The sequence below is a fragment of the Theropithecus gelada genome, chromosome 4, assembly GCF_003255815.1.
Source record: "Theropithecus gelada isolate Dixy chromosome 4, Tgel_1.0, whole genome shotgun sequence".
Lineage (NCBI taxonomy): Eukaryota > Metazoa > Chordata > Mammalia > Primates > Cercopithecidae > Theropithecus > Theropithecus gelada.
Window position 1 is genome coordinate 39,380,409 of NC_037671.1, and position 23,939 is coordinate 39,404,347.

Genomic DNA, 23,939 nt, shown 5'->3' on the forward strand with positions numbered 1-23,939 from the left:
AAAGGAGGAGGGGCAGCCTTCGATGGGGATGGTGAGGAGACCCCACCAAGCTTGGCATGGGATGTTGGAAGGGCTGAATGGTTTGCCCTTAGGGGCGAGTTCACATTCGGAAGGAGGGGGCAGAAAGCGTGTCATCAGCAGGCCAGGCGCGGTGGCTCATGCCTGTAATCCCAGCACTTTGGGAGGCCAAGGTGGGCAGATCACCTGAGGTCGGGAGTTTGAGACCAGCCTGACCAACATGGAGAAACCCCGTCTCTACTAAAAATACAAAATTAGCCACCAATCCCAGCTACTTGGGAGGCTGAGGCAGGAGAATCGCTTGAACCCGGGAGGCAGAGGTTGCAGTGACCAGGATCACGCCATTGTACTCCAGCCTGGGCAACAAGAGTGACACTCGGTCTGAAAAAAAGGAAAGAAAAGAAAGAAAGAGAGAGAGAGGAAGGAAGGAAGGAAGGAAGGCAGGAAGGAAGGAAGGCAGGCAGGCAGGCAGGCACACGAACAGTAGGAAGTCGCCAAGGCTAGGGTCCGAACAGAAGTATGATCTAATCAAAGACAGAGAGCAACAGATTTGTCAGGTTTGCAAACAAACAGGAAGAGGACATCCTAGAGTTACCCCATCCTCCTGGCCCTACTTGAATTTCCTGGGAGGAAGAGTGGATGCACCTTATATACACACAGCCCTCACCAAAAACACACATGAAAAAGGCTCTCATATTCTATCAGACTGTCAGGGGCAACCCATAGGGCCTTATCTACTACATAGGCACATGTAAAATTATAATACATTATAGCAAAAAGTTAACATAATTCGAATTTTGTGTGCCAGATGCCATGAACATGTTCTTTTTTTTTTTTTTTTTCCTGGTTCTAATTCTTACAGCAGCCCTGTGAGGTATGAATCTTTGTTCTATTTTACAGAGGAGGACATGAAGGCTCAGGTTGCCTAAGAAAGTCCAGGGTCACATGGTTGATTCATCGAATGCCAGTGCCTGAGTGCCCTCCATTGAACCACACTGCGAGGCCAGAAGTCACTGAGGATGACTGAGGCCAAGGCAGGAAAGGGACAAGTCAGAGGGCTGAGATCTGGAAGAGAGAGTGTGTCCTGCAGCCTGAAAAGCCCCTGGTTCACACTTCGGCTCTCCCCTCAACCTTCCTGTACCCTTATGCTTTGGTTGTATCTCCTGTAAACCCCAGAGATGGGATTTGTTCTTTATCCATTCTGACAATCTTTATCTTTTTTTTTTTTTTGAGATGGAGTCTCACTCTGTCACCCAGACTGGAGTGCAGTGGCATGATCTCGGCTCACTGCAACCTCTGCCCCTCCAGGTTTAAGCAATTCTCTGCCTCAGCCTCCCGAGTAGCTGGGATTACAGGTGTGTGCCACCACACCCAGCTAATTTTTTGTATTTTTAGTAGAGACAGGGTTTCACCATCTTGGTCAGGCTGGTCTTGAACTCCTGACCTCGTGATCCACACACCTTGGCCTTCCAAACTGCTGGGATTACAGGCATGAGCCACCACGCCCGGCCTGACAATCTTTATCTTTTAATAGGAGCATTTAGTCCATTTAGATTTAATGTAATTACAGATATATAGACATATGGGATTAAATCTACTCTGTGCTTGCTATTGGCTTCATCTCTTCTACATTCCTTTTTCTCTCCTTTTTCCCCCTTCTTTTGGTATTGGGGTTTTTTTGTTGTTGTTGTTTTTTAGGTTTTTCTTTTTGCTATTGAATTTTGCCCTCTATTAGTTGGGAGGTTATATGTCCTTTTCTGTTTCACTTTGCCCTCAACTCAATTTTTTGATAATTAAGTGAGTGTGTGTGTGTAAAGTGTTTTGTACCACTAGTCCTATAGCTTGGGATGGTGTTAGGCAGGCCTGGGTTAGAACCCTGGCTCTGGCACGTTCTAGCTGTGTATTCCTTTTAGCTGCTTTCCCCTAAGCCTCAGTTTCCGGATCTGTTAAACATGGATGATGGAACCCACTACACAGCTTATTGATACTTTAGTGAGTTTACAGGATGCCAAGTGTTCTGCCTAAGAGCACAGAAAAGGGGCTCAACAAATGCTTGTCCCCTTCCCCTCTCTAGACTTTGCCTTTCTATGTCCGGGAAGAATTGGCCCTGGATGGAAGCTGCCCAAAAGCCTAGCTGCGTAGCTTGGCTTGACCGTAGGAAACCTTCCCAGAAGAAATCTCTCTGGAATGAGATGTTCCCAGGGTACAAATGGTCTGTAGCATCATCAGTGGACAGCACAGCCTCAGTCTGGGAAGTGGGAGGTTGCTGGGAAATTCTGCTGAAATGGAGGAGGGATGGGGTGTAATGATTGGTGTCCCAGGGGAGACTAAAGAAGTGGAGAGGATTGCCCAATAGTGTGTGTGTCTCCAGCCCTGCCCGGGAAGAGGGGCCTGACTGGAGAGTGACGGCCTCCTCTTCTCGGAGGCAGGTGTGTCCTCTTGGAGAGCAGAGCAGTGACTCACCAGACTGTCACAGCTTGTTATAAATATCCCCTGAGACACCTAACTCCCTCGGCCCTGATTCTATATTAGCACAAGCTGCGCTCCATTATTCCATAATTAATTAGGTTTCCTAGGCACCTCAAGACTGGAAGAGGGTGTCCCAGCCTGCTGTGGACACAAATATTGCAAACTACATGGCAGCCCCCACCCCCAACTGTGAACTGAAAAACCAGTGCATGTGCGCTGTCTCTGTCTCTCGCTCTCACTTTCTCTCTCTCTCTCGCTCTCATCTATTTACCTATTTACAAATCAGCATTGGGCGAATTTTGCAAGGTGAGGGCCAGCCAAATGTCCCCTATTTGAATAATCCTAAAATTTCAGGGACCGTTCCAGTAATCCAAACCAACCTCACTCTCATTTACTTAACCCCTTTGGGGAAACTGAGGCCCCAAGAGGGGATGAGGATCCATACCTCAGAACGAGACCAGGAGTGGTTGGGTGGGAACTGAAGGCTCCCTGCCTTCCCACTGCTTCAACTCTCAGAGCCCGGGTTTTCTATCTGCGCACAGGGGTAAGTAACAGTGCCTGCCCCGAAGAAAGACCATCAGGAGCATTGAATGGAGGAGAGTGAAGGTGCTCCTGAGTGGGAGCCCAGCCCAAGAAAGGGCTACAGAAGTACGAGGTGTCTTCATCTCATCCCTCCTCCATTTTTTCTCTTCCCTGACCAAGATCTTTCTCTGTATCCTTCCATTATACCTGGCAGTGGATACACATGAAAGATTATGTTAGAATTTGGATTTCGTCAGAAGCAACTCTAGGCTTCAGGAACAACAATAGATACCATCTATTGAACACCTACCATGTGCTAGTCACTGTTCCCATACATCATCTCATTTAATCCTCTAAACCTGAGCTGCCTAATATGGCAGCCACTAGCCATATGTGACTATCAAGCACTAGACGACTGAGGAAATGCATTTTTTTTTTTTTTTTTTTTTTTTTGAGACAGAGTTTCGCTCTTGTTGCCCAGGCTGGGGTACAATGGCATGATCTCGGCTCACCGCAACCTCCGCCTCCCGGGTTCAAATGATTCTACTGCCTCAGCCTCCCGAGTAGCTGGGATTACAGGCATGTGCCACCACGCCCGGCTAATTTTTGTATTTTTAGTAGAGACGGGGTTTCTCCATGTTGGTCAGGCTGGTCTTGAACTCCCGACCTCAGGTGATCTGCCCACCTTGGCCTCCCACAGTGCTGGGATTACAGGCATGAGCCACCACGCCCAGCCAGAAATGCATTTTTTAAATTTTATTTTAAATTTAAAAACTGATAATTCCATTATCAGAAAACTTTTAAGTATGTTTAACAACTTGGGTATGTGAATCTACTGTTTCCACTCTACATTTTGTGAATACCTAACTGCAGATCAAGTATGTCCAGGGGAAATTTAGCGTCCAAACTGGGAGGTGCTGTAAGCTTAAAATCCACACTGGTTTAGAAGACTTGCCATTAAAAAAGAGAATGTGGGCTGGGCATGGTGGCTCATGCCTGTAATGCCAGCACTTTGGGAGGCTGAGACGGGTGTATCACCTGAGGTCAGCCATTTGAGACCAGCCTGGCCAACATGGTGAAACCCCATCTCTACTAAAAATACAAAAATTAGCTGGGCGTGGTGGAAGGCACCTGTAATCCCAGCTACTTGGGAGGCTAAGGCAGGAGAATCACTTGAATCCAGGAAGTGGAGGTCACAGTGAGCCGAGACCGCACCATTGCACTCCAGCCTGGGCAACAGATTGAGACTCCATCTCAAAAAAGCAACAAAAAAAAAAGAGAGCGAGTGTGAAATATCTCATTCATTATGTTTTTCATATTGATTAATGCTGATTGACAATTGTTTGGATATTTTTGGTTAAATAAAGTATATTATTAAAATTAATATTATTTGTTTCTCTTTACTTTTTTAAACATGCCTAATAGAAAAATTTAAATCACATATGTGTTGGAAAATCTGGTGAAGTCTGAAAAAAGTCTGGAGTTTAATTAATAGTATTGTGCCAATGTTAATTTCTCAGTTTTGGCAAATGTGCCTCGGTTATGCAAGATGTCAACCTTAGGAGAAGCGGGTGAAGGGTTTACTGGAACCCACTGTACTATCTTTGTAGCTTTTCTCTAAATCTAAAATCATTCCAGAATGAAAAGTGTAAAATACTCCCTCCAAATTACAAATATAATTACATTACATTTCTATTGGAGAAACATGTAACTCTATTATATTTCTTTCTTTTTTTTTTTTTTGAGATGGAGTCTCACTCTGTCACCCAGGCTGGCATGATCTCAGCACACTGCAACCTCTGCCTCCAGAGTTCAAGCGATTCTCCTGCCTCAGCCTCCTGAGTAGCTGTGATTACAGGCGCCCACAACCCCGCTTGACTAATTTTTGTGTTTTTAGTAGAGCTGGGGTTTCGCCATGTTGGCCAGGCTGGTCTCAAACTCCTGACCTTAGGTGATCTGCCCACCTCGGCCTCCCAAAGTGCTAGGATTACAGGTGTGAGCCACTATGCCCAGCCGAACTCTATTATATTTCTATTACAGAACCTAACATAGTTACTTCTGTAAGAGGTATTATCCTCATCTTATTGATGAGGAAACTGGTGCTCAAAGAAGTTAAGTAGCTGGGTTTTGGACCCGTCTGTTTACTGTGAAGCCCTTTTACTTTCTGCAGCAGTCCCTTCGCTTCTACCTTAGTGGCTGGCACCCACTAGATCTGAGAATTTTCTTGCTGTGGCCTGTTCAGAGGGCACTAGTGTGGGTACATGGACCCCCTTGCTATAGTGGGCAGGAGCTAAAGATGGAGAGCAGAGGCAGGAGAATCTGGAGGGTACCATTCATGCGGGACCAATTTGAGGTCTAAGGTTGTAGGATAAAGGGGAAGGACTGGTAGATTCTTACATTCGATTGACTGGTTGGTTTCTTTGATCTCTGCCTGACTTTGGAAAGGATCTTAGGAGCAGCTGCTGCTGTCGCAAAGAAAGAATTGGCAGGGCTGACAAAGCTTTAGATTCACAGGCACCAAAGGGAAAAATAATGGCGCCACAGGGGTAGAGCCAGGGACCTGTGCATGTCCCCGTGTAGGGAAAAGGCAGCAGGCAGCAGGCAGGCTCTGTTTCCAAGGTGCCTCATTTGACTTCCTCCTCTCTAACTTCAGACAAGGGAATTCTCCTTCCTGATGTAGAAAACCTGCCTCCTGACCTGCAGCCACAAAGCTCGGCCACCACAAAGCTAGGCAACCCCATTCCTGTCTAATCCTTCTTTTCAACATGTCCTGAGACTGCCCCCAGCCCCAGCCCTCCCCACGAGCAAGAGCACTGTGCTTGGAGTCCTGAGTACCTGTCTCTCTGCCAGACCTGCCCCCTTCAGCCTAAAAGGCCTCTGCCAGCCAGGGCACGACTCTGCTGCACCCAGAGGGGCCAGAGCCAGGCCCGCCAGCAAGCAGCGCACCGTCTGCGGCCAGCCGCCCACCACCTTCCCACTTCCAGATGTCTCAGAGGAGCCCTGGCTGCCTTGAAGCCCGCATGGGCAGCCCTGTCCTGACATGCCCCTGCCCCTTTGCTGCCCTGCCGTGCACTCTGTCTCGCGGCGGCCAGATGTGCCGGCTTTGGTGCTGGCGGCTCTTAATGAGGTCCAGATGTGCAGCCTGGCCTGGGCCAGCAGCGGCTGCTACCAAAGGAGAGGGAGGCCCTGTGAGGGAGCAGCCAGGCTGCAGCTGGCCGCGGCGGTGCTGGAGGAGGAATGCTCTGGGAAGGATTCCCACTGGAATGTGAGCTCTTGGGATGTCTCTGACTAAATAAGGACCTGGCTTCTTCTTGGAGCTGGAGGCCCCAGCTCCTCTAGGTGCAGAGCACTATGAAAGTGTCTTCAGCTGTCCCTGGCTCATTTTCTTGACAACTGGGTTTTTTTTGTCTTTTTTTTTTCCACTAATTATAAAAGTGACATAGATCCGGGCATGGTGGCACGTGCCTGTAATCCCAGCTACTTGGGAGGCTAGGGCAGGAAGGTTGCTTGAGTCCAGGAGTTCCAGGCTGTGATGATGCTATGATTGTTCCTGTGAATAGCCACTGAACTCCAGCATGGGCAACAGAGTGAGACCCCATCTCTTAAAAAAATAAAATAAAATGTTATATACAGTGATGAAAGGCAATTTAGAAAACCCAAATAACCTAAAAGATGAAAACAAAGAAGAAAATAAAAATCACCTATGATCCCGTGGCCTCAACTACTATTAAAGTTCTGGCGTACATCCTGCTAGACGTTTTTCAAATACAAATATACATAAGTTTGTTTGTTTAAATCATGCTGCAAAGACTCTCAAAATCTGCATTTTTCACTCAACTCTTTCCACTTGCGTCTGCTACACAGGTATTTCCCAAATTGGCTCCATAGAACACTAGGGCCATTTTGCTATTAATTGGGAGTCTTCCACCAACTATTTGAGATGCATAGGCTTACGCCAACTTAAATGGGCTGCTTTGCTGAAGGACTTCTTGGAGTCTCTAATTTACTAATGTGTGTTCTGAATCATCAAGCAGACTGGCACTTCTTAAACACATTTCACCATGAAATCTCTTGAGGGATCCTCTTGGGACTTGAGTCTGTGGAACATCATGTAGGAAATGCATTATTCATCAGGCTGCAGAGAAGCCAATTGCATGTGTATGCCACGGTTTATTCCAGCATCCCTCAATGGATGAACATTATTATGGTTGTTTTCAATGTACTGCTATTATAAATAACCCTGTTATTTGTATGTATGTGTGTATATATATATATAAAACCCTGTTATATGATGGGCATTCTCATACTTCCATCTTTTTTTTTTTTTTTGAGACGGAGCTTGCTCTGTCACCAGGTTGGAGTGCAGTGATGCACTCTCGGCACACTGCAATCTCCGCCTCCAGGGTTCAAGCAATTCTCCTGCCTCAGCCTCCCAAGTAGCTGGGACTACAGGTGTGTGCCACCATGCCCGGCTAATTTTTTGTATTTTTAGTAGAGATGGGGTTTCACCATGTTGGCCAGGAGGGTCTCAATCTCTTGACCTTGTGATCTGCCCGCCTTGGCCTCCCAAAGTGCTGGGATTACAGGCGTGAGACTTCGTGCCCGGCCACATACTTCCATCTTTGTTGTACAGAAACATTCCAAGAAATAGGACTGTTGCTCATGTTGAAGACCATTTTAAACTCTCAGGTTCTAGGCTACACATGGCTCTTGCCCCAGCTCCTTATTTAATCCTTACATGCTAGGGACGGGGTCTACCTCATTACCACAAAAGGAGACATTGAGGAGGATGGAAAGTGGGGTCTGTGAGTCTTTATCCATTTCTTGAGCACTTGTACTACAGTGGGCTTGGGGATTATAGTGAAAAATAACTTTTCTTGGCCTATCAGAAACAACACTGTAATGAACATCCATGAACAACTATTATTTCCCAAAGAACCTTTGCAACCGGAGAGTGAAACCACATTTGGGGTGCAGAGAATCTGTTCCTGAGTCACCTATGAGGCCATACAGCCCTATAGCACCCCTGGGTGCCTAGCAGGGGGATGGAAGCTGTACAATCCCTGAGGTGTTAAAGTGCAGAATGAAATCTCCCTGTTTGATGGGAATACAGTAAGCACATCACAAGCACAGCTCAGACCTCAGCAAGACTTACCACTTATGTCTTCCTCCATATTCTCCCCTTTGATCTTCACAACACCCATGTGAGGCAGGGAGTATAGACTTAAGTTCATTCTACAGATGAGGAAACAAAGGCTCAAGGCAGGAGACTTGCCCAAGATCACACAACTAGATAGTAGGGAGGAACTAGACTCCAGTGACACCACTCCATGCCTCTAATCAACACTATCACCTGATGAACTGCACATTGCTGTCAGCAAAGGATGCATTCCTTCCTTTACACAGGGCTTTCTCAACACGGGACGTAGGACCCAGGCTTTTTAATTTTAATTTTTATTTTTTTATTTTTATTTATTTATTTTTTTTTTTTGAGGCGGAGTCTTCACTTTGTCACCCAGGCTGGAGTGCAGTGGCACCATCTCGGCTCACTGCAAGCTCCGCCTCCCGGGTTCACGCCATTCTCCTGCCTCAGCCTCCCGAGTAGCTGGGACTACAGGCGCCCGCCACCGCGCCCGGCTAATTTTTTGTATTTTAGTAGAGACGGGGTTTCACCGTGTTAGCCAGGATGGTCTCGATCTCCTGACCTCGTGATCCGCCCGCCTCGGCCTCCCAAAGTGCAGGGATTACAGGCGTGAGCCACCGCGCCCAGCCTAATTTTTTTTTTTTTTTTAAGAGACAGGGTCGGCTGGGCACAGTGGCTCACGCCTGTAATCCCAGCACTTTGGGAGGCCGAGGTGAGTGAATCACCTGAGATCGGGAGTTCGAGGCCTGCCTGGTCAACATGGTGAAACCCTGTCTCTACTAAAAAGACAAAACTTAGCTGGGTGTGGTGTCCCGTGCCTGTAATCCTAGCTACTCAGGAGGCTGAGGCAGGAGAATTGCTTGAACCCTGGAGGCGGAGGTTGTGGTGAGCCAAGGTTGCACCTCTCATTCCAGCCTGGGCGACAGAGCAAAAATCTGTCTGAAACAAACAAACAAACAAACAAACAAACAGGGTCTTGCTCTACCCATGCTGGAATGCAGTGGCATAATCACAGCTCACTGCAGCCTCAACCTCTTGGGCTCAAGCCATCCTCCTGCCTCAGCCTCCTGAGTAGGAGTAAGTGTGTTACCTCCACACCCAGCTAACTTTTAAATTTTGTGCTGCGTGAGGTGGCTCACGCCTGTAATCCCAGCACTTTGGGAGGCCAAGGCAGGCGGATCACTGGAGGTCGGGAGTTCGAGACCAGCCTGACCAACATGGAGAAACCCCATCTCTACTAAAAATACAAAATTAGCCAGGCGCGGTGGTGCATGCCTGTAATCCCAGCTGCTCGGGAGGCTGAGGCAGGAGAATCACTTGAACCTGGGAGGCGGAGGTTGCGGTGAGCCGAGATCACGCCATTGTTCTCCAGCCTGGGCAACAAGAGCGAAACTCTATCTCAAAAAAAAAAAAAAAGAAAAAGAAAAAGAAAAAAAGAAACAATTTTTTGTAGAGACAGGGTCTCGCAATGTTGCCCAGGCTGGTCTCAAACTCCTGGCCTCCGTGATCCCCTTGGACCCAGGCACTTTGATTGGGAGTGGAGGAAAGAGTCCAAAAGGTCTGGAGCCTGTGGCCTGAACCTCAAGGCCACTCCTGGCTGCGTGTGTGTTTTCTTTGGTGGGGAGGTGGGGTGGAGGAGGGGGGAGAAAATGAAAAGAGAGCTCTTCAGAGAGGAGCAATACAGCCATAAATAGGTACCACTGTCAGGGAGCAGCTCTTATTCATCTTTGCATCCCGAGCGCCTTGCACCTAGTAGACGCTCCGTGCAGGCTCCTAAACTGAAGACATAACCCCCAACCCCCAACCCCCAACCCCTGGGATGATCTCTCCCATGCTCAGTCCTGCATGGAGACCTGTGTGTATTCTCTTCTTGGCTCCCCTCACACTCATCCTAACTTCTCTTGCCCCATCTTTCTCCACACTCTCAATCTCCAGTGTCGGCCCCTTCTCACTCCCCTCCCCTGCCAATCACTGAAACGTCATTCATTTGAGACTCACGTCCCTCAGAAACAAACTCAGGTCTATAACTGAGGGCTCTAGCTAAGCAATTCTTTGATCTCAAGGATGCTTTCTAGCTGGGGCTCTTGACCGTATTTAAGCATTAGGTTTCTTTTGAAAATCTAAGCAAAGGTAGAGATCCCAGGAAAATACCCGCACAGCAAAGATGTGCCTTCGGTGTCAGGAGTTCACGTCTGGACCTTCTGAGAGCCGTGGTTGGGAGAGGCTGTCCTGGTGGACAGTGCAGTCCATATTCCTATGAGGCAGCCGGTTTCTGCAACCTTCCCTCTGCCTGGGAGACTACTCGGGATTTGTCTACCACACAGCCAAAGGCTAGTCCAGAACTAACAGGTCCACCATCCCTTATTCTCAATTTCAAAATCCCTGAACTTCTGAAAACCATATGATAAAACAAGTCTTACCATAACACATTTGACTGCAGAACTTAACCTGACGTGAACTTATTTGGCAACAAAATGGCCCCCAACTGACGCAAGGCTATTTACAGCCTTTATTTACACCATTTAGTGTGTGAATATTCATGGACTTTGCTTAAAAATATTTATGTGTTTACCAGGTGCTGCCCCAGATCCTGCGGTGGGTATTTCATAATATACAGTGTGCGCACCGTGGCTTTTTTCTAAACTGTGAAAAAATCTGAATTCAGAAACCTATCTGGCCCCAGGGGTTTCAGGTAAAGGACTATGAATCTGTAGCTATAAACATTTATCCTAAAAAAGTTCACAGGCTGGCTGGGCGTGGTGGGAGGCCGAGGCAGAAGGATCACTTGAGCCCAGGATTTCAAGATTGGCCTGGGTAACATAGTGAGACCCTGCCTCTACAAAAAAAAAAAAAAAAAAATTAGCTGGGTGTGGTGGTGCGCACCTATAGTCCCAGTTGCTCGGGAGGTTGAGGTGAGATCACTTGAGCCTGGGAGGCTGAGGCTGCAGTGAGCCGTGATCATGCCACTGCACTCCAACCTGGGTGAAAAAGCAAGACCCTGTCAAAAAAACAAGAAAAGAAAGAAAGAGAACAAAAGAAGGAAGGGAGGAAGGAAGGAAGGAAGGAAGGAAGGAAGGAAGGAAGGAAGGAAGGAAGGAAGGAAGGAAGAAAGAGAAAGAAAGAGAAAGAAAGAAAATCATTCACAGGCTTATGAGCAAAAGAAGTCAGGGAACAAATGGGCACCCACCATACGATTCCATTTATATGAAGTTCAAGAACAGGCAAAGCTGATTGTTGGTGGTAGATCAGAACAGCAATTACCTCTGGGGGGCGAGACTGATGGACGGGAGGGAGGTGAGGGAACCTTTTAGGGTAATGGAAATGTTCCGTATTCTGATCTGGGTGGAGATTGCATGGGTACATACATATGTAAAAATTTATCAAGCTGTACAGTAAAGATGAGTGTGCTTTGCTGTGAGTCTGTTATACCTCAAAATAAAAGTAAAAATAAAACTTACGGGAATACATTATCTCAAATTAAGCAATAAGAAGCTGCTCCCTTGGCACTCCAACCCACCCTGCGATATCTTCGAACTTCCCAACAAAGCTTAAATTAAAATGATCTTAATATAAGTTTGGCTTTTCTTTAATCCCCAGAAATGAGTTTAACACAAAGTCACTTTTAATGAATATTTTTTAAACTCTGATTTGCCCTCAAGAAGAATCCATCCCTGGAGCAGATCTTTGCTCTGAAGGTGCTGCAGGATACCACCCAGGCCTGGCTCCCTTCACCCTCTCCACTCTCAGCACCGCCACCAGGAAGGATGTCTCCTGGCCCCACCGCCTCCAGGACGGCTGCTGAAAACATACCAGCCAGGCGGTGTGCAGGGACCCAGGCCTGGCATCCTACCCGAGGTGCTGCAAGTCAGAACTTGCACCCAACAATATCCTGTAATTGCATCTGATTAGCTGGAATTTGGAATCTGTACTTGAGAACAGCAGGGCACAGGAGACTCCTTGATTAAACAGGTCAGAGAACCATACGCTGCTAAGAGGAATGGGGGAGCCTCTTCCCGCAGCAGACTCATTGCTCAACATTTGATTGCACACGGCCTTGTCCTTTGACACTCACTCCCACAACAACCCCACCCCCACCTTCCTCCCATTTCCTATCTGGGTCCTGGAGCTCAGCCAACTGGGACCTTGCTTCTCTCTGTGGCTCCACTCCTGACTGGGTTCAGCCCACACGCCAACCTTCCCCCGCTCCAGCCACAGGGCTCTGGTCTGATGGCCTCAGGCTGTCCTCAGCTGCCTCAGATCCTTTGAGGAACAATTCAGGGTATAAACAAACCGACCTACTTGGCTTTTTCCTCATCTTTCTAGCACAGTGCTGTCCAACAGAACCTTCCATGCTGATGGAAAGATTCCATATCTGCCTTGTCTAATATGGTGGCCACTATTAACATGCTGCTATTGCCAGGCGCGGTGGCTCACACCTGTAATCCCAGCACTTTGGGAGGCCGAGGCGGGCGGATCGCGAGGTCAGGAGATTGAGACCGTCCTGGCTAACACAGTGAAACCCCGTCTCTACTAAAAATACAAAAAATTAGCCTGGCGTGGTGGCGGGCGCCTGTAGTCCCAGCTACTCGGGAGGCCAAGACAGGAGAATGGCGTGAACCTGGGAGGCGGAGGTTGCAGTGAGCCGAGATCGCCTCACTGCACTCCAGCCTGGGTGACAGAGCGAGACTCCGTCTCAAAACACACACACACACACACACACACACACACCCCAAAACAAAACAAAAAACCAAAAAAACAGGTGGCTATTGGGCACTTGATGTACGGCTAAGTGTGAATGAGAACCATCATTTTTATTTTTATTTTCCATTTTTAATTAAAAAGCAAATACTGGCTGGGCATGGTGGCTCACACCTATAATCCTAGCACTTTACGAGGCCGAGGAGGGGAGATGACCTGAGGTCAGGAGTTCGAGACCAGCCTGACCAACATGGTAAAATCCCATCTCTACTAAGAAATACAAAAATTAGCCAGGCGTGGTGGTGCACGCCTGTAATCCCAGCTACTCAAGAGGCTGAGGCATAGGAATTGCTTGAATTCAGGAGGCAGAGGTCACAGTGAGCTGAGATCGTGCCACTGCATTCCAGCCTGGGTTGTCTCAAAAAAATAAAATAAAATAAAATAATAAAATGCAAATATTTGTGGCTATTGGCTACCATACTAAACAGTGCAGCTCTAGAGAGAGGAAAGGCATGGGGACCTAACACTCCTTTAAAAACACTCCTTTAACCTAACCTAGTGGCCTGATATCTCAGGACGGTGTTCTGTCTGCTCTTCGAAGATACCCAGCCCTCATCTCTCCAGCTCCCAGATCTGTCTTCTTGTAGAATAACTGAGCATTTTGTTAAGCTCCTAAAATGTGTCAGACACTTTGCAAATGGAACCCAGATGTACTGAACCACCTGGAGGCCCGTCCCAGCATTCAAAAACAGCTGAGATTCCAACACTGCTTAGAAAGCACCATAGTAGGTCTCTTCTAAGAGTCTCTTGGGGAAGCAGAGAGGAAACTATTTCACAAAACACAAGGGGCTTCTATCCCTGCCCAAGTCCCAGTCCTCAGCACAGTAGCTCAGCTTCTCTCCTCCCACACCCCGGACCTAGTTCTGCTGCTCTCTTCTTGCTCTGTCACCCAGGCTGGAGTGCAGTGGTGCGATCTTGGCTCACCACAACCTCCGCCTCCTGGGTTCAAGCAATTTCTCCTGCCTCAGCCTCCCAAATAGCTGGGACTGCCAGTGTGCACCACCATGCCTGGCTCATTTTTGTATTTTTAGTAGAGATGAGATTTCACCATGTTGGCCAGGCTGGTCGTGAACTCCTGACCTCAATTGATCCGCCTGCCTCCGCCTCCCAAACTGCTGGGATTACAGGTGTGAGCCACCACGCCCTGCCTTCATCTTTTCTTGTTCAAAGAAATTTGATCTACTCTGGATTTTGCTCTGCCTCACCTCTCTTGAAACAGCATCTGAACAGGCCAGCTGCCATCCTTCCTCCTTGGCAGGAGAAAGAAGACAGAAGTGGCAAATACTTAGCATATAACTCTTTTTCCTTTTAACCCTGTTACGCAAGGTCACTATTATCCCCAGTTTACAGATGAGGAAACGGTGGCACTCACTAGTTTAGGGCACACTGCCAGGGAATGGAGAAATCACAACACAAGCCCAGAGCTATCAGACCCCTGGACAATGTCCTATGCCACCTGTCCCCAGTCTCTGATGATAAACCCCCTACCGACAGCTGATGACTAAACCAATCTGCATTAATTTAACCTGCTACCTTTAGAGCTCCTGGATTACTCCACCCCAAGGAAATTGTTTTTTAACCAGGAGACAAAGACTTGACCCAAGAAGTGACTCAGATCTCAAACCCTAATTTCTCAATCTGGACTTCAAGGCTCAGCAGAGCATGCTCAGCCTCCTCTCCTGTCACCTCCCAGTTCTGACAAGGTGAGCCTGTTCTCCAACTCATCCCAACTCAGCTGTCCACCCAGCCCATAGCCAGGTCCTCCCTACTGCTAAGCAGGCTGCTGCTCCCCTCCCCCTTTTAAAATCATGATAAGCCAGGTGTGGTGGCTCACTCCTGTAATCCTTTGCACTTTGGGAGATCGAGGAGGGGTGGATCACCTGAGGTCAGGAGTTCGAGACCAGCCTAGTCAACGTAGTGAAACTCCATCTCTAGTAAAAATACAAAAAAAATTAGCTGGGTGTGGTGGTGGGTGCCTGTAATCCCAGCTACTCAGGAGGCTGAGGCAGAAGAATCACTTGAACTCCAGAGGCAGAGATTGCAGTGAGCTGGGATCGCGCCATTGCACTCCAGCCTGGGCAACAAGAGCAAAACTGCATCTCAAAAAAAAAAAAAAAAAAAAAGAAAGAAAAAAATCGGCCGGGCGCGGTGGCTCAAGCCTGTAATCCCAGCACTTTGGGAGGCCGAGGCAGGTGGATCACGAGGTCAGGAGATCGAGACTATCCTGGCTAACATGGTGAAACCCCGTCTCTACTAAAAATACAAAAAACTAGCCGGGCGTGGTGGCGGGCGCCTGTAGTCTCAGCTACTTGGGAGGCTGAGGCGGGAGAATGGCGTGAACCCGGGAGGCGGAGCTTGCAGTGAGCCGAGATCACGCCATTGCACTCCAGCCTGGGAGACACAGCGAGACTCCGTCTCAAAAAAAAAAAAAAAAGAAAAAGAAAAAAATCGTGATAAAATATACATAATATAAAATATACTGTTGATATCACTTTTTGGTGTACAGTTCAGCAGCATCTACATTGTTATGCAACCAGTGCCACCATTCATCTCCAGAACATTTAAGTTTCCCAAACTGAAAATTCTACACCCATTAAACTGTAACTCCCTATTCCCCGTTTCCCCCGGCCCAGCCCCTGGCAACCACCATTCTACTTTCTGCTTCTATAGGTAGGCACCTCATATAAGTGGAATCATACAGTATGTTTTTGTCCTTTTGTGTCTGACTTATTTCACTTGACGTAATGTCTTCAAAGCTCAAACGTTCTGTTTCTGTTTTGCCGGATGTGGTGGCTCACGCCTGTAATCCTAGTACTTTGGGAGGCCAACACAGGCAGATCACTTGAGGTCAGGAGTTTGAGACCAGCCTGGCCAACATGGTGAAATCCTGTCTTCACTAAAAATACAAAAATTAGCTGGGCGTGGTGGTGGGCGCCTGTAGTCCCAGCTACTCGGGAGGCTGAGGCATGAGAATCGCTTGAACCCAGGAGGTGGAAGGTGCAGTGAACATCACACCACTGCACTCCGGCCTGGGCAACAGAGCAAGACTCCATCTCAAAACAAACAGACAAAAAACATACCAAGTTTCTATTTTAAGCTGAATAATATTCCATTATGCAAATTCCTACTTTAAGCTAAATAATATTCCATTATGTGTATATGCCATATTTTGTTGATCCATTCATCTGTTGATGGACACTTGAGTTACTTCTACTGTTTGATTATTTTGAATGATGCTGCTATTAACATGAGCATATGAATATCTGTTTTTGTCCCTGCTTTCAATTCTTTGAGGTATATAACCAGAAACTGAATTGTTGGATCATATGGTGATTCTGTTTAATTTTTTGAGGAACCACCATGCTGTTTACTACAGCTGCTGCTCCCCTTTCAAGCTCATCCCACACTACACTCCTCTGATATCTTCTACATTAGCTGGCATATTAGCTGTCGCACTTTAAAATGTGACACTGAACTCATTTCTCCTAACCCAAGGATCTGGAGGAGACTCAATGGTGACGTGCCATGGGGCAGGTTTTGACCTGGTCCATTTCAGCATTTGTGCTAGAAATTCTAATAAAAGCATGTAGGTCTGCTCATCAAATATAAAGATGTTACAAGATGAGAGGTCTGCCATATGCAGAATGAAGATTTTAAAATACTATGACAGGCCAGAGTGACGAAGCTATAAAAGTAGCTTTTTTTCATTGAGTGTCATGATGGACCAATTGCAATGTTAAGTTTATTTCCTTTATATACCATTCATTGAAAGGTCATAACTCGGCCGGGTGTGGTGGCTCAAGCCTGTAATCCCAGCACTTTGGGAGGCCGAGACGGGTGGATCACGAGGTCAGGAGATCGAGACCATCCTGGCTAACACGGTGAAACCCCATCTCTACTAAAAAAATACAAAAAACTAGCCGGGCGAGGTGGCGGGCGCCTGTAGTCCCAGCTACTGGGGAGGCTGAGGCAGGAGAATGGCGTGAACCCAGGAGGCGGAGCTTGCAGTGAGCCGAGATCCGGCCACTGCACTCCAGCCTGGGCGACAGAGCGAGACTCCGTCTCAAAAAAAAAAAAAAAAAAAAAAAGAAAGGTCATAACTCTGTAAGATCAGATTTTTTTTTTTTTCTTTTTTTTTTTGACAGGGACTCATTCTGTTGTCCAGGCTGGAATACAGTGGTGTAATCACAGCTCACTGCAGCTGCAATTCATGGGCTCCAGTGATCCTCCCACTTCAGCCTCCTCAGTAGCTGGGACTACAGGTGCACACCATGACGCCTGGCTTTTTTTTTTTTTTAAGAAATCTTTTTTTTTTTTTTTTAGTCTTGGTTGGGCATGGTGGCTCATACCTGAAATCCCAGCACACCGGGAGGCCGAGGCGGGTAGATCACCTGAGGTCAGAAGTTCGAGACCAGCCTGGACAACATGGCAAAACCCCATCTCTAGTAAAAATACAAAAAGTAGGCCGGGCACAGTGGCTCAAGCCTGTAATCCCAGCACTTTGGGAGGCCGAGACGGGCGGATCACGAGGTCAGGAGATCGAGACCATCCTGGCGAACACAGTGAAACCCCGTCTCTACTAAAAGATACAAAAAAATTAGCTGGGCGTGGTGGCAGGCACCTGGAGTCCCAGCTACTCGGGAGGCTGAGGCAGGAGAATGGTGTAAACCCGGAAGGCGGAGCTTGCAGTGAGCTGAGATCTGGCCACTACACTCCAGCCTGGGCGACTGAGCGAGACTCCGTCTCAAAAAAAAAAAAAAAATACAAAAAGTAACTGGGCATGGTGGTGCATGCCTGTAATCCCAGCTACTCAGCAGGCTGAAGCACGAGAATCACTTAAACCTGGGAGGTGGAGTTGCAGTGAGCCAAGGTCACACCACTGCACTCCAGCCTGGGCAACACAGAGTGAGACTCTATCTCAAAAAAAAAAAAAAAAACAAGAGCGAGAGAGAGAGACAAGGTCTCACTATGTTGCCCAGGCTGCTGGTGTTGAACTCCTGGGCTCAAGCAGTCCTCCCACATCGACCTCCCAAGGTGCTGGGATTACAGACGTGAGGCCTAGTTTACATTTTTTATAATTTCATATAAATGAAATCATAGAGTATGGACTCGTTAATTTTCATCTGGCTTCTTTACTCAGCATAATTATTTTGAGATTCATCAATGTTGTTCACTATCATTGTATCAATACCTGTTCAAGCAGGTTTTGTTTTGCTCAGTCAAATTGTATGGCATGGATATATTCACTGCCGATGGACATTGGCTATTTCAAATAAAGCTGCTAGGAGCATATGCCTTAGAATGGACATATGCTTTCATTTATCTTGAGTAAACATTTTGGAGTGGAATGGCTAGGTCACATGAAAGCTGTATCTTTAACTACTTTTTAGGAAACTGCCAACTGTTTTCCAAAGTGCCTGTTCCATTTCTTACTCCCACCGGCAGTGCTGGAGAGTTTTAATGCTCCACATCCTGGTGAACACTTGGTATGGTCAGTTTTTTTTTTTTTTTTTTTTTTTTTTTTTGAGACGGAGTCTTGCTCTGTAGCCCAGGCTGGAGTGCAGTGGCCGGATCTCAGCTCACTGCAAGCTCCGCCTCCCGGGTTTGCGCCATTCTCCTGCCTCAGCCTCCGGAGTAGCTCGGACTACAGGCGCCCGCCACCTCGCCCGGCTAGTTTTTTGTATTTTTAGTAGAGACGGGGTTTCACTGTGTTAGCCAGGATGGTCTCGATCTCCTGACCTCGTGATCCGCCCATCTCGGCCTCCCAAAGTGCTGGGATTACAGGCTTGAGCCACCGCGCCCGGCCATGGTCAGTTTTTTTTAAAATTTCAGCTATTTTTTTTTTTGAGACAGAGTCTCACTCCATCACCCAGGCTGGAGTGCAGTGGAATGATCTCCGCTCAGTGCAACCTCCGTCTCTTGGGTTAAAGTGATTCTCATGCCTCAGCCTCCCAAGTAGCTGAAATGACGGCATGTACCACCACATCTGGCTAATTTTTGTATTTTTAGTAGACAGAGTTTCACCATGTTGGCCAGGCTGGTCTCAAACTCCTGACTTCCAGTGATCTGCCCACCTCAGCTTCCCAAAGTGCTGGGATTACACGCATGAGCCACCATGCCCGGACAGAGATCACTTTTAAATGAATCATATTACAAATCAAAAAGTGTCTGCAGGAAAATGCTAGAAGACCTAGGATCTGCAACCAGAGTCCGAAGGAAATGGGGGAGGGGAGGTTAGGGGGATGGGTATCTGGCTTAGAGAAATGAGGTTATCTTAAATATCTGGAAGAGGGATTACATTTGTGTTTAGAAGATGCACTAGAACCCAGAGGGAAAAGCCAACGGGAAACAGACTTTGCTCCATCAAAGGACTGTCTGATACCGCCTTTCACAGGCAGAATGAGCTTTTCAGGAAGTGAGATCCCTGTTACTGGAAGTGTCCAGGCAGCAGAATTTGGAGGCGTCCCCTCTCAAGGACTGTCAATTCACATTGGTTCTGTACCTACTGTGCTCTGCAATAGGGTCAGAGCTGAGAAGATACAAAAGCAAAGTTATCACGCTTTTGCCTAAATCATATCATGTGATTAGGGCTCTGGCTAAGGTATGTGCAAAGGCGATGAGAGGGAGAGGAAGGTGGAGCTTCCCAGAAGAGGTGACATTGCAGCTGGGTCTCAGGCATGCAGTCAGATACCATGAAAGAATTCCTTGGCAGGGCTGGGCGCGTTCCAGCACTTTGGGAAGCAGGCTGAGGCGGGGGGGATAGCTTGAAGCCAGGAGTTCAAGATCAGCCTGGGCAACAAAGCAAGACCTCATTTCTACCAAAAAAAAAAAAAAAAAAAAACCTAGGCAGGGTGGTAGGAGTTGGGGTTAAATGACCTTCCATTTTCTAAGATTCTAAAATTCGGCTACATTTATTAAACAACCTAAAAGTCCATCAGTAGGGTCCTGGCTATATAAATTGAGGTCTATCTTTAGAGTAGAATAATATTCATCTGAAATATGTATCTAGGATGTTCTTTACATACTGATATAGAATGATCTACAAGACATACTAGGTGAGAAAAGTAAGGTTCATACACTGTGTGCCATGGGCCAACCTTTGAATTTTTTTTTTTTTTTTTTTTTTGAGACAGAGTCTCACTCTGTCGCCCAGGCTGGAGTACAGTGGCGTGATCTTGGCTCACTGCAACCTCTGCCTCCCGGGTTCAAGCAATTCTCCTGCCTCAGTCTCTTGAGTAGCTGGGTACAGGCATGTGCCACCACGCCCTGCTAATTTTTTTTGTATATGTAGTAGACACGGGGTTTCACCATATTGGCCAGGCTGGTCTCGAACTCCAGACCTTGTGATCCACCTGCCTCTGCCTCCCAAAGTGCTGGGATAACAGGCATGAGCCACCCCACCCAGCCAACCTTTGAATTTTTTAAGAGGGGTCTAGTGGGCTTTTCGGCTCTCAGCTCAGAGGAGGCCAAGGTGCAACTTTCTTTGGCCGTCCAGAATCTGGGTTCATCCGACAACAGCCGCCTCCACCATGTGGCCGAAGTGTGACCCCAACGAGATCAAAGTCGTATACCTGAGGTGCACTGTGGGTGAAGTTGGTGCCATGTCTGCACTGGCCCCCAAGATCGGCCCCCTGGGCCTGTCTCCAAAAAAGGCTGGTGATGACATTACCAAGGCAACGGGTGACTGGAATGGCCTGAGGATTACGGTGAAACTGACCATTCAGAACAGACAGGCCCAGACTGAGGTGGTGCCTTCTGCCTCCACCCTGATCATCAAAGCCCTCAAGGAACCAACAAGAGACAGAAAGAAACAGGAAAACATTCAACATAGTGGGAATGTCACTTTTGATGAGATCATCAACATTCCTCGACAGATGCGGCACCGACCTTTAGCCAGAGAACTCACTGGAACCATTAAAGAAATCCTGGGGACTGCCCAGTCTGTGGGCTGTAATGTTGATGGCTGCCACCCTCATGACATCATAGATGACATCAACAGTGGTGCTGTGGAATGCCCAGTTAGTTAAGAAGCACAAAGGAAAATATTTCAATAAAGGATCATTTGACAAACAACAAAAAAAAGAGGTCTAGTGAGTATGAATACACACACACACACACACACACATATGCATGTTTTTACTGGCATAATCTAATGTCCCTGGGCCACATGGGTTGCCTTTGAGAGGGGAAGCAGCTAGGAAACAAGTCTGCAAAAGAAATTGTATCTTACATACCCTCCTGTGCCCTCAGAATTTTAACTGTGTGAGTGGATTGCCTATTTAAAATAAAATGAAAATAAAACTAAAAGAAACCGTTTTGAAAGAAATTAAAGCTGGGGGTGGTAGCTCACGCCTGTAATCCCAGCACTTTGGGAGGTTGAGATGGGTGGATCACCTGAGGTCAGGAGTTTGAGACCAGCCTGGGCAACATGGTGAAACCCCGTCTCTACTAAAAATACAAAAGTAGCCGGGTGTGGTGGCGGGCGCCTGTAATCCCAGGTAGTTGGGAGGCTGAGGCAGGATAATTGCTTGAACCCAGGAGGCGGAGGTTGCAATGAGCTGAGATTGCGTCATTGCACTCCAGTCTGGGCAACAAGAGGGAAACTCCATCTCAAAAAAAAAAAAAAAGAAAGAAAACAAAGAAAGGAAAGGAAAAGAAAAGAAAAGAAAAGAAAAGGCACCTCCCTAGTTTAGCACGCGGCCCCGTCGTGCATTCCTTTCCCAGTGCCCATCTCTCTCCATTGAATCAGGCCTGTGATGAGTCTCCACCTCAGAGGGGCCTCCCCAGAGAGCTTCTATGGCATTCCCACCTCCCTAAGGCCTGCAGCATAACCGGCTCCCAGGTGAGGTGGATGAGGCTGGTCATGGACCACCCTTTGCATAGGGAGGGTCTAGAGCTCTGAATGCTCTGTGATGAGGCTCATGGGTTAAGCATCATCAGGTCTGGAGAAGCTGCCCTGGTCCAGGAAGGAGGAGGAGTTGCAACAGTGGAGGTTCTGCCAGAAAGCGAAGCACGTCTCTCCCTGATCTGACCTGGGCCCCTCAGCCCCGGGTGTCCATCCCCACCCACCGCTGTCCTGGGCGCAGCACAGACTGGCTTCTCCAGCCACCTCCACTGAAGAAAGGCCCAGACAGTAGTGGGACAAAACGGCACCCCATGAAGGCCCAGTGGGTTAGTGGGGAATGCGGGCTGGGATGCGGTGGCCTGCACTGCACAAGAGCAGCCGGACTAAACTTCACAGCTAAAGAAACTCCTTTCCTCTTTCTCACAGGCTAACGGTGGCTCGTGGCTGCGGGCCATCAGCCCTGCCTGAAAATTCAGAAGCCAAACCAAACCTCCTTCAGCCAACAAAACCAGACAGCGTCTGACACAGCCTCTTTCTCTCCGTAAAAAGCAGACGTCTTGGATCCAGGTATGGCAGGACCACCTGCTCTGGCGGAAGGCCAGTGGCCCTCCAGTGGGGGTCTCCTCACCCACCCAGGACGAGAACTGATCTGAGAACCTGGAAATCAGGTTGCTAACACCTCCACCGCACCCCTCGCCCCAGGGGACAAGGTAGTTTTCCAGGCCACACACGTAGGTTTCCCTGATGAGGCATTTTTCTGTATGACAAAACTCTGCTCTTGGCCACTGCCAGAGAGAAATGAATGCGGAGTGTGGTGTGAGAGAAGCCAGCAGGTTTGCGCCCCTCAGGGCTGCCACCACCCCTGGCTGGAGCAGGTGGGGGCCTACAGTGACCACTGGAGGGGTGCCAGGAAAGGGACCCCTCCCCCTACATCGTCCCCACACACCTGTGACCATACCTGAAATTGCACCACGCACACTCATTCTTGGAGGATGAGAAATTGCATCTCTTAAAATGTTTCCACCCACAGGAGAGGTAATACATTAAGCTGTTATCAGTCATCTACACCTTAATGTGAATTAGTTGATCAGTCTTGGAATGCTACACCTGGAATGAGGCCTAGTCCAGCCCCCTTTTTACAAGTCAGGAAGCCCAGAGTGGGAGGTGACTGACTTAAGGTAAGGCAGCAAGGTGGTGACCAGGCCAAGGGCAGGAAGAGCCCAGAGGGATGTATGGTAAACAGGTGACTGGGGGATGAGGGAAACCTCAATGTGATTGAGACGAGTGGGGGCACCGTCCAGCATTCATTCCACAGACTAACACACAGCCGTACCAAGGTATCCCCCAAGAGAAGGGCCGCTCCACGCCCTGCCCCACCCTTGAGCATAAAATGCCTTTGAAGTCTCCTGTTTTATCTTAAAGTTCATTCACATGCAACATTCTACTCCCTAATATATAGTAATTTGTTTTCACATCAACGTGATTGTGAGATTGATTGAGTGAGATACCACTTTCCATTTACCAGAAAGGCTGAGATCAAAGTTTGTGGTTCTGGGGGCAGGACTGGGATGGCTGCGACGGGAACGTAGAGACCTCTCACTGCATGCCCTTCCCTATCTTTTTAAATTTTCTGCCACCTGCAAACATTACCTAGTCAAAAAATTAATAAAATACTTAAAAATATGAGTTGGTTAGGGCATGGGAAAATAGGCATTCTTGTTCTGACAGGAGGTGGTGCAGACAGAAACTTCTGTATGTCGGACAATGGTGATATTTATCCAAATATTAAACAGGCACACCTTTTACCCAATGATATCTGGTCTGGTCTAGGATCTTCGCCCACAGCTGGGGGAAATGACACCCAAGCCTGAATTTCACCGCTGCATGATCTGTGCTGATCCTGAGAGGCTGCCTGAGCATCTAACCCTCTTTGAAGACCTTACTGACGCTGAACAAAGACCAGAAGCTAGACTTCCTGTCTGGCGATCTTCTCCGACCACCTCTTTTTTTTTTTTTTTTTTTTTGAGACAGAGTCTTGCTCTGTCTCCCAGGCTGGAGTCCAGTGGCACAATTTTGGCTCACTGCAACCTCTGCCTCCAAGGTTCAAGCAATTCTCGTGCCTCAGCCTCCCGAGTAGGTGGGACTATAGGCACGTGCCACCATACCCAACTAATTTTTATGTTT

The 23,939-nt window shown here is 47.8% G+C and overlaps 1 pseudogene; it reads left to right on the forward strand.

The window, feature by feature from the left end:
* Positions 1 to 20,361: 20,361 nt before the first annotated feature.
* Positions 20,362 to 20,937, forward strand: LOC112623557 (annotated as a pseudogene).
* The last annotated feature ends 3,002 nt before the right edge of the window (positions 20,938 to 23,939 follow it).